The sequence below is a fragment of the Rosa chinensis genome, chromosome 5 (assembly GCF_002994745.2).
Source record: "Rosa chinensis cultivar Old Blush chromosome 5, RchiOBHm-V2, whole genome shotgun sequence".
In the NCBI taxonomy this organism is placed as follows: domain Eukaryota; kingdom Viridiplantae; phylum Streptophyta; class Magnoliopsida; order Rosales; family Rosaceae; genus Rosa; species Rosa chinensis.
This window is the reverse complement of record NC_037092.1, coordinates 44,396,891-44,404,663: the sequence shown is the minus strand read 5'-3', so window position 1 is coordinate 44,404,663 and position 7,773 is coordinate 44,396,891. Positions and strand designations below refer to the sequence as shown.

Below are 7,773 nucleotides of genomic sequence, written 5' to 3'. Positions count from 1 at the left end.
GGAATGCAAAGATTGTTTTGTAATCTTTACACAGCAAAGATAGAATCTTTACTTTAGTATGCTACTTGCTGCCCTACTTGCTGCCATATAATGTTTCATTGTTAATTTTGCATCCACATTTGCTTCACACATAACTAAGCAATGTCCATCAAAACAAAGGCACTCAAATACTTCCTGTAAGATTCAACCACATATCCAAGTATGACTTCCCACCAAAAATAGGAGTCATGCTCTGCCCCAAACTTGATACCACTATAATCAAATTTGAGGACACATTCTCATTGCATAGTTTCTACCATGTTATTATAATTTAGTACCATTGCTAGTCTACTTCCAACGATATCAATATCTAATCTAATTTATTCAGACAAAAAAAAAAAAAGATCTAATTTATTTAAAATATCAAATTTCTGCTAGTCTACTTCCAACAATATCAATATCCAATCTATTTACTATAATATTTCTGTTGATCTCTAAAAGCTAAAGCAATTTATGATAGTCGGGTGTTAACATAATTCTAGTGTGATGTATAAATTGTTCTCTAAACACACAGGAAGAGTCAATATGATCATGAATCCACAAACATTAAACCCATATTTCAAAGTATTAGAAGAGATTCAGCAAACGCAATTAACAACATGCAGATCGTACTTACCTTTGCTAGGTTATAAGGAAGTAGATACAACCTTCTTCTAATTGCAATAGAGTAGTCCCTCTTCTTCGAATCAGTTACCTGTGTGATCATTGTTTTCATCAAAACTTCTAAACAAAATCTCTGTTTTCAAAGCTTTAATCTAAAACCCTAATCTAAATTTGGAGAACCCGTAATAATTTATTCATCATGTAGACAATAAACTAGATAGGATGATGAAACCCAAAATACTACAGAAGATAAACAAGAATCAGAGACAGAACCCCAAATCAAAAAGCCAGAAACATGCATTCCCAATTCAAGCTACTGACTTTTCACACATATGAATTCCAATAACCATATAGCCTTACCAAATAAGATTGTAATGAGTGATTTGTTGCAGATATGTAGATGGAGAGAAACGAGAGCTCTGTTTGACGTCGATCAGTTTTCTGAAAGTCTAGAATGAAGTTTGTGAGTTGAGAGCGTGTAAAAACTAATGATATCAGGTAATATAACAAATTAGATGAGGGCAATATAGGTAAAGCCAATAAATAGTCTCAGATTCTGAAATCAGAAGCATCACTTTTGCAACTTGTAGATTATAGCATTGGGAAGTGGGAGATTAAGTTATAATCCACAACATCTGGTCTTACCAAACACCTATCCAACTTAAATTATGGAATAAGCAGCTTAAGCTGCACTAACCTCGGGGCCAAACTCAGCCTAATTCAGTTATCAGGCCTCGTGGAATTCATAAATACAGGCCCTTGCGCACGGGTCTTGGTCTCCAGCTTTTGTATCTTGTGGTAATTATCTATGTATTTATTCTCTTAATTTGTTAGTCCTATTATGTCGCATTCCACCCCGTAATATCTAAATATCTTTTTGAGTAAGAAAATAGTCCTTCACATCAAAGATATATGCACTCTAAAAAGTCAAATCAACGAGCCTTTAACATCCATGCTTCTAAACACAACCCTAGGAAAGTTTTTCTCTCAACCCTAGTTTGTCTACGGCCTCCTTGCCTCCCTCAACAATTGCTTCGTCCCCTTCTCTTCTCGTCTACTTTCTCATTGACTATGGCCTCCATTGATGTGGTAACAGCGAGCTTTGCAGCCTCGCTTGCTCTTGCTGAAGGGGGTCGTGCCCCAGATCTGGGGAAGATTGGTGGAGGTCCTGTACGCAAGTCCTCCCAATCTTTTCTCATTGGCAAGCCTTTGACCCGAAAAGCTATCGACCCAAAGGCATTCATGTCTCACTTCAATCGAACCTGGATGGTGGATAAGGAGTTTCGGATTCAGGAACGGGCTGGTGATTTGTTCTTGTTCTCTTTTGCTTTTGCACGTGATCGTAATAAAATTCTTCGGAGGGGGGGGGGGACTATGGTGTTTTGATCGTGCCCCTGTTTGTTTTGCAGAATATTATGGTGTTAAGCCATTGCATGAGATTCCGTTTAAGCATCTTCGGATCTGGGCTAAGGTTTCTGGCATACCTCCTCTGTATGAAGAACCCGAGAATCTCACGTTGATTGGCAATCTGTTCGGCGGATTCTTGGACTATGACAAGAACGAGTTTAAGAAGGGGGTGATTAGGGTTTTGTTCATCCATGACACATCCAAACCGATCCTGCTTGAAAGAAGAGTCTTTCTCGATACCGGAGTTGAACCTGTGTTGCAATTCCAGTTCGAGCATCTGCGGGGGAGATGCTCTCAGTGTGGTTTCGTCACACATGCCAGAATTGCCTGTAAGGAGCCAACTGCAGTCAACCCTCCTCCTAGGGTTCTTCACTTTCCAGGAGCTTCGACCTCAGGGAGTTCTTTTGCTTTTTCTGCTAAGAGCAAGGGAGGCCTTCTCTCTCCTTCCCCGGTCATCCCAAAGAAGAAGCGGCCAGCTTTTTGCCTAGTGGAGCGTCAGAAATCTGATCCTCCTTCTCCCACTGATCCGGTTCCAACTGCAATCAGTCCTACGGTTGCGGGTAGTCAATTGGAGCACAAGTTGGAGAGTACCGGGGCCACATGTGAGGAACCTGCTATGGATGTTTCTTGTGATCTTGTTGTCCCTCCAGGTATGCAGCAGAAGCAGATTGATTTGGTTTCCAAGAAACGAGAGCGGAGTGGTGATAACCATCCTTCTCCCAAGAAATTTAAAACAATCTTGGGTGGCAAGATTCCTACACTGCAGGCGGAGGCACTTAGCCTCATTGAAGAGGATAGTGACATTACTTTGGTCACCCTGAAAAAGAAGTCTGGTAGGCCTCTTGGAAGCAAGAATAAAGCTCAGTGTCAATAAGAAGCTTGGTGGTACTCCTCTGAAGATCACTTATCATACTAGCATTAGAACAGTTCCCAGCCTAGCGACAAGGGCAAAGGAAAGCTTTAGGCTTTCCAGATTTCTTTGCCTATTACTAGAAGTTTAATCTTCTACTACTTGCATCTTAGTTTCTCTAGTTGTACACCAATTGAGGTCTCTAAACGACTAGGTTCCTATTTAATGGAAGTTGGTAGGGAGGATTTCTTTCTTGTGGTTAGACTCAATAAGTGAGCGAATGTGTTAACAGTGAAGGTCACATGTCCTTTGTCTGGTAGCTTAGACCATTTATGATTTTGGTGTAAGACAGTATTGGATGTACGAGTCTTCTGGCCATGGATAATTGAATGAAGTTATCTCTTTTTCTCAAAAAAAAAAAAAATAGTCCTTCACAACCAAAAAAAAGAAAGAAAAGAATTAAGGTTGTTACGCCCGGTACTATTTGAGTTATTTATCTAATAAAAAAAATTAAAAAAAACTCACAACCTCTTCGGAATTCACTCTATTGATATCTCTTCAGAATTCCTTATGTTTTTCATATTTCCAAACTCTTGGGCTCTTGGCCACTCCTAATTCCACCCTCGTCCCCTCTCTCCAACCCAAACTTATTAGGTCGACCCGTAAACCGACCCGAGGCCCAAACTATTATTTTTTCTCTTCCTCCTCGTAAACCCTAACCTATATTGCTTAGAGTCCGTCTTCTTCAGCCCCCCTCTCTCAGAGTCTCTGTAACTCTCTGCCTCAACCACGGTGAAGAAGAAGCATTACAGGCCTGCCGTAAGTTCCAAACACCTCCTCGTCTTCTACTTCGACATTCAAATCAAAGCTAACAGTACGTAATATCAACACCTTCCAACTCTTCCCCCTTTAATTTCCTTCGTATTTTTCACAGGGCAAGAAGAAGGAAGGAAACGCCGCCAGGTTCGTCACCAGGTCCCAAGCCGTCAAGCAACTCCAAGTCAATCTTCCCCTCTTCAGGTATTTCGATTTCTTGTGCTTTAGTTTGATACTTGTTTTGCTTAGAAAGAAGAGTTGTTCATTTTAATGGTTATGGAAATTGTAGGAAACTATGCATTCTGAAGGGTATATTCCCTCGGGAGCCGAAGAAAAAGGTGAAGGGAAATCACCATACGTATTATCACTTGAAGGATGTTTCATTCATTCAACACGAACCGCTGCTCGGCAAGATGAGGGACATCAGGGCATATGAAAAGAAAGTAAAGAAAGCCGAGGCGAAGAAGAACAGGGACCGTGCTATTATTCTCAGGCAGAGAAGACCCACTTACAAATTAGATAAAGTCATTCTGCAGAGGTTTGTTTAACTTTGTCTTGTTGTAAATTCTGGTTACGTGTCTGTTGTTGAAGCTGATGAGTTTCTGAGGATGTGTACTACTTTGTAAAATGCAGGTATCCAAAGTTCATTGATGCATTGAGAGATTTGGATGATTGTCTCACAATGGTTCACCTCTTTGCGGCCTTACCTGCTATAGAGGATAGAATTGACGTGAAACGCATCCATAACTGTCGGAGGTAGGTGCTTGAATTCTTCCAAATAATGATGTGATGTTTAGATATCTTATCTTAATCCTGGTATTGCTTTCTTTCTAGGATGAGCCATGAATGGCAAGCTTTCATATCTCGGACTCATAAATTGCGCAAAGTCTTTGTATCTGTTAAAGGCATATATTATCAGGTGCAGTACTGTTTCTTTAATTCTTTAACCTTGCATATTGTGATATGGATAGGATTTATATGGTTGTGTTGTTTGTATGTTCAGGCCGAGGTAAAGGGGCAATTGATCACATGGTTGACTCCTCACCCTTTGCAGCAAGTTTTGACTGATGATGTTGACTTCAATATCATGCTCAACTTTTTGAGGTTACATTTTTACCGTTATGTTCTATTTTTTTCTTCAACTCCATCTCTCCTACTTTTCAAATCCAAGCTTCGTCTTTCACTTACTATATCATAGTTAAAGTTCCGCTCCCCATATGTTGCAGGCTCTTCTTGCTTTTGTGAATTGTCATTTATATCGTTCTGTAAATGTGAAGTATCCACCGATTCTTGATCCTCGATTGGAAGCTTTTGCAGCAGGTATGTATTTTGACTCATTTCTTAAAAGCTACAAAAACTCCTTACATTTTCAGAGTTATTAGCAATGTTGTGCGTGTTTCAATGAAGAATGAATATAATTTTTTTTTTCTCATTGACCTTGTATAACTGTATGCACTATCAAGATACTTTGATGCAGGTTCTCGGTCCTCTGTGTTGGATCCTCAGGTTTCAAGTTTGCCTGGATCCGGTAAAATTGATGAGTGCGAATTAAGACTTGCCCAACTTTAGCATCAGCTTCCTTCCAATGAACTTGGTGCATTGATGGGCCTCGTTGAATATGTTCCTGGTGAGGATGAAGAGGATAATGATACAATGATGTGTAAGGAACTCTTCAAGGATAAGAAATTTTACTTGAACCGTGAGGTGAGTCCGAAGTTTTGGTTTGGAACTTAGACAGATATGGTTGGAATGAATTCAATGGAGAACATTTACAGATATACAATAAAAAATTAAACCAGCGACTTTTAAATGTAATTGGTGGGTGATGCCCTTGCTAACTTTAGAGTGGAGCATGAAACCAATTATTGGTTATCCACCATTCCGCCCCTTGTAACAAATGCTCATACGTAAGCTGTTCATTGCCCTCTTATCAAAGACGGGCATAAGCGGGGTTTACTAACCTAAGGGACCCTTTGCTACTAATGAAACCAATTAAATGCTAATCGTATTCATTCAAAATGTGGTAACTCAACACCACCCATGAGTGAGTGAGTGAGAGAATAGATAGATGGATGGATAGATAGATAGAGAGATAGTGATAGAGATAGATAGATAGATAGATAGATAGATAGATAGATAGAGAGAATTGTGTAGTTCAGTTCGATGGGAATCAGTTAGTTTGAGGACCATTACTAAATTTGTTTTTATTATTGAAAAGTGGGAGAAAAGCTGAAAAACTCAAAAAGAAGTGGGTAAAAACTCTAATTTTCGGTTATCGACTACCACACCACTTTTTATTATAACCCAACATAAAAGAAAATTGCCCAAACTTACCAAGTTGTGGATAGAAGCCCGGCTGGTGCCGGTAAATAAGAAGGCCCTGAGTTTGCTATCGTATTCCTTTTACGTGGAAACTCGAATCTCGAATGGGGTTTGTGAAAACCAAATTCTCTTTAGTTGGTTCTTACCTTGTTTTTTCCGGTTTCTACTTCTATGCTCTTATGTTCACCGTACAATTTCGATTTATTGCAGAAAAGGAGAAAAATCAGAAGCAGACTATTGAACTAGACTTTGGAGTCTTGGATGATGATAAGCCAATGTTGACTGATGAAAGTAGAATTGCTGGTTCAAAGCAATTACAGTGTAGGTATTGTTTTTTGGTGTTCCAATTGTTAATTTTCCATGACGTAATTGGATAAATGTAGAAGACTGAAGGTTATGTGCTTATAAATCGTTGCAAAATAGGCCTTCTATGGCTTTAGAAGGCTTAGGGTAGCTATATGGCAATGAAACCTACAACACCATTAATATTTTGATACCTCAACTCTGCTAATGTTTTGTTCACCAAGAGAAACAAGAGAAGGTTTCAATAAAACCATTTGTTGAGGAATTGATTCTTATACTATACTTGCCCAATTTATGAGGTTCCTCCAAATCACTGCTGCCTGTATTGGAATCTATGAGTAAGCTCCCAAAACACACCTCAGACTGAATGTACTCCACCTTTTGTCACTGAAACAATTTTATCTTCCCAGTTCGTAATATTCTCCAAATTCAAAGATGATAAAATTGCCTGTGCAAAGCATTACTCATTCAGGTGAAACCCATTTACAAGCATGTCAAGTAATGGCAAAATGTGTTAAAATCACAAGCATTATCATAATTCACAACCAAATAAATATTTCTCATACTTAGAAACAATGTATTCGTATATTAGGAGGCAGAAATCAAAAGCAAGTTAATTGTACACATGCATACATTAATTCAAACTTAAAAATATTTTTATGCTCTTGGTTTAATGTAAGAAACTCGGGGCTTTGTACTTGGGGTGTATAGTGTAGGGTGCACAGTAAATCCTCTTAACCAAGAGAGTAGCTAGTATTACATAAGTATCCTAGAAATCCTCATCAAGCTAACTCTCAATTATTTGCTTAATGAGCCATTTGGTCTTACCTAACCTTCTTGTGTGTGCACGATTAGTGCTGCCTGTTAACTGCTAATTGCTAGCATTATCTGAATTCAGGTATGGCTTCTAATGGTGGAACTCATATTACTTCTTCTCAGTCCTCTAGTGTTATTTGATACTTAAAGTCCAGATGTTGAAACCGGAAAGGTGTCTGTTATGGAGTTTGGATGGTGGAAATTAGATACATAGCTGTTCGACCACTAAGCGGAAATACCTGGATGAAACTTCCATGTTTTAACTCGTTTTGGCTTGGTTATTACTCTGTCCAACCAGAGTATTTTTTCTTAGGATGAGATTGACTTGCAAAAAAACAAAGCTATACACGTATATTTATGTATACAAGAAGAAAGATGAGTACTCTACAGTCTCTACTAAACTAATATCGACCTCCTCTATGCTTCTGTAGCAAGAATCGTAGATTGTTTTTCCTGGCTGGTTTCCTTGCCGTTTTGCCATTTGTTAAGAATTTCACTTAAAAGTGACCTGTTTACAACTACCATTCTAGCCCCATAGACTTGAAACAAAGAGATAGAACTTTTGAGCTAGCCAATCCAGAAAATTGAGTGGCAGACGCCCTTGCTAATCTTGGACT

General features: G+C 38.9%; 1 pseudogene; it reads left to right on the top strand.

The window, feature by feature from the left end:
• The first annotated feature begins 1,713 nt into the window (after positions 1 to 1,713).
• On the top strand, positions 1,714 to 6,358 carry LOC112203911 (annotated as a pseudogene).
• The last annotated feature ends 1,415 nt before the right edge of the window (positions 6,359 to 7,773 follow it).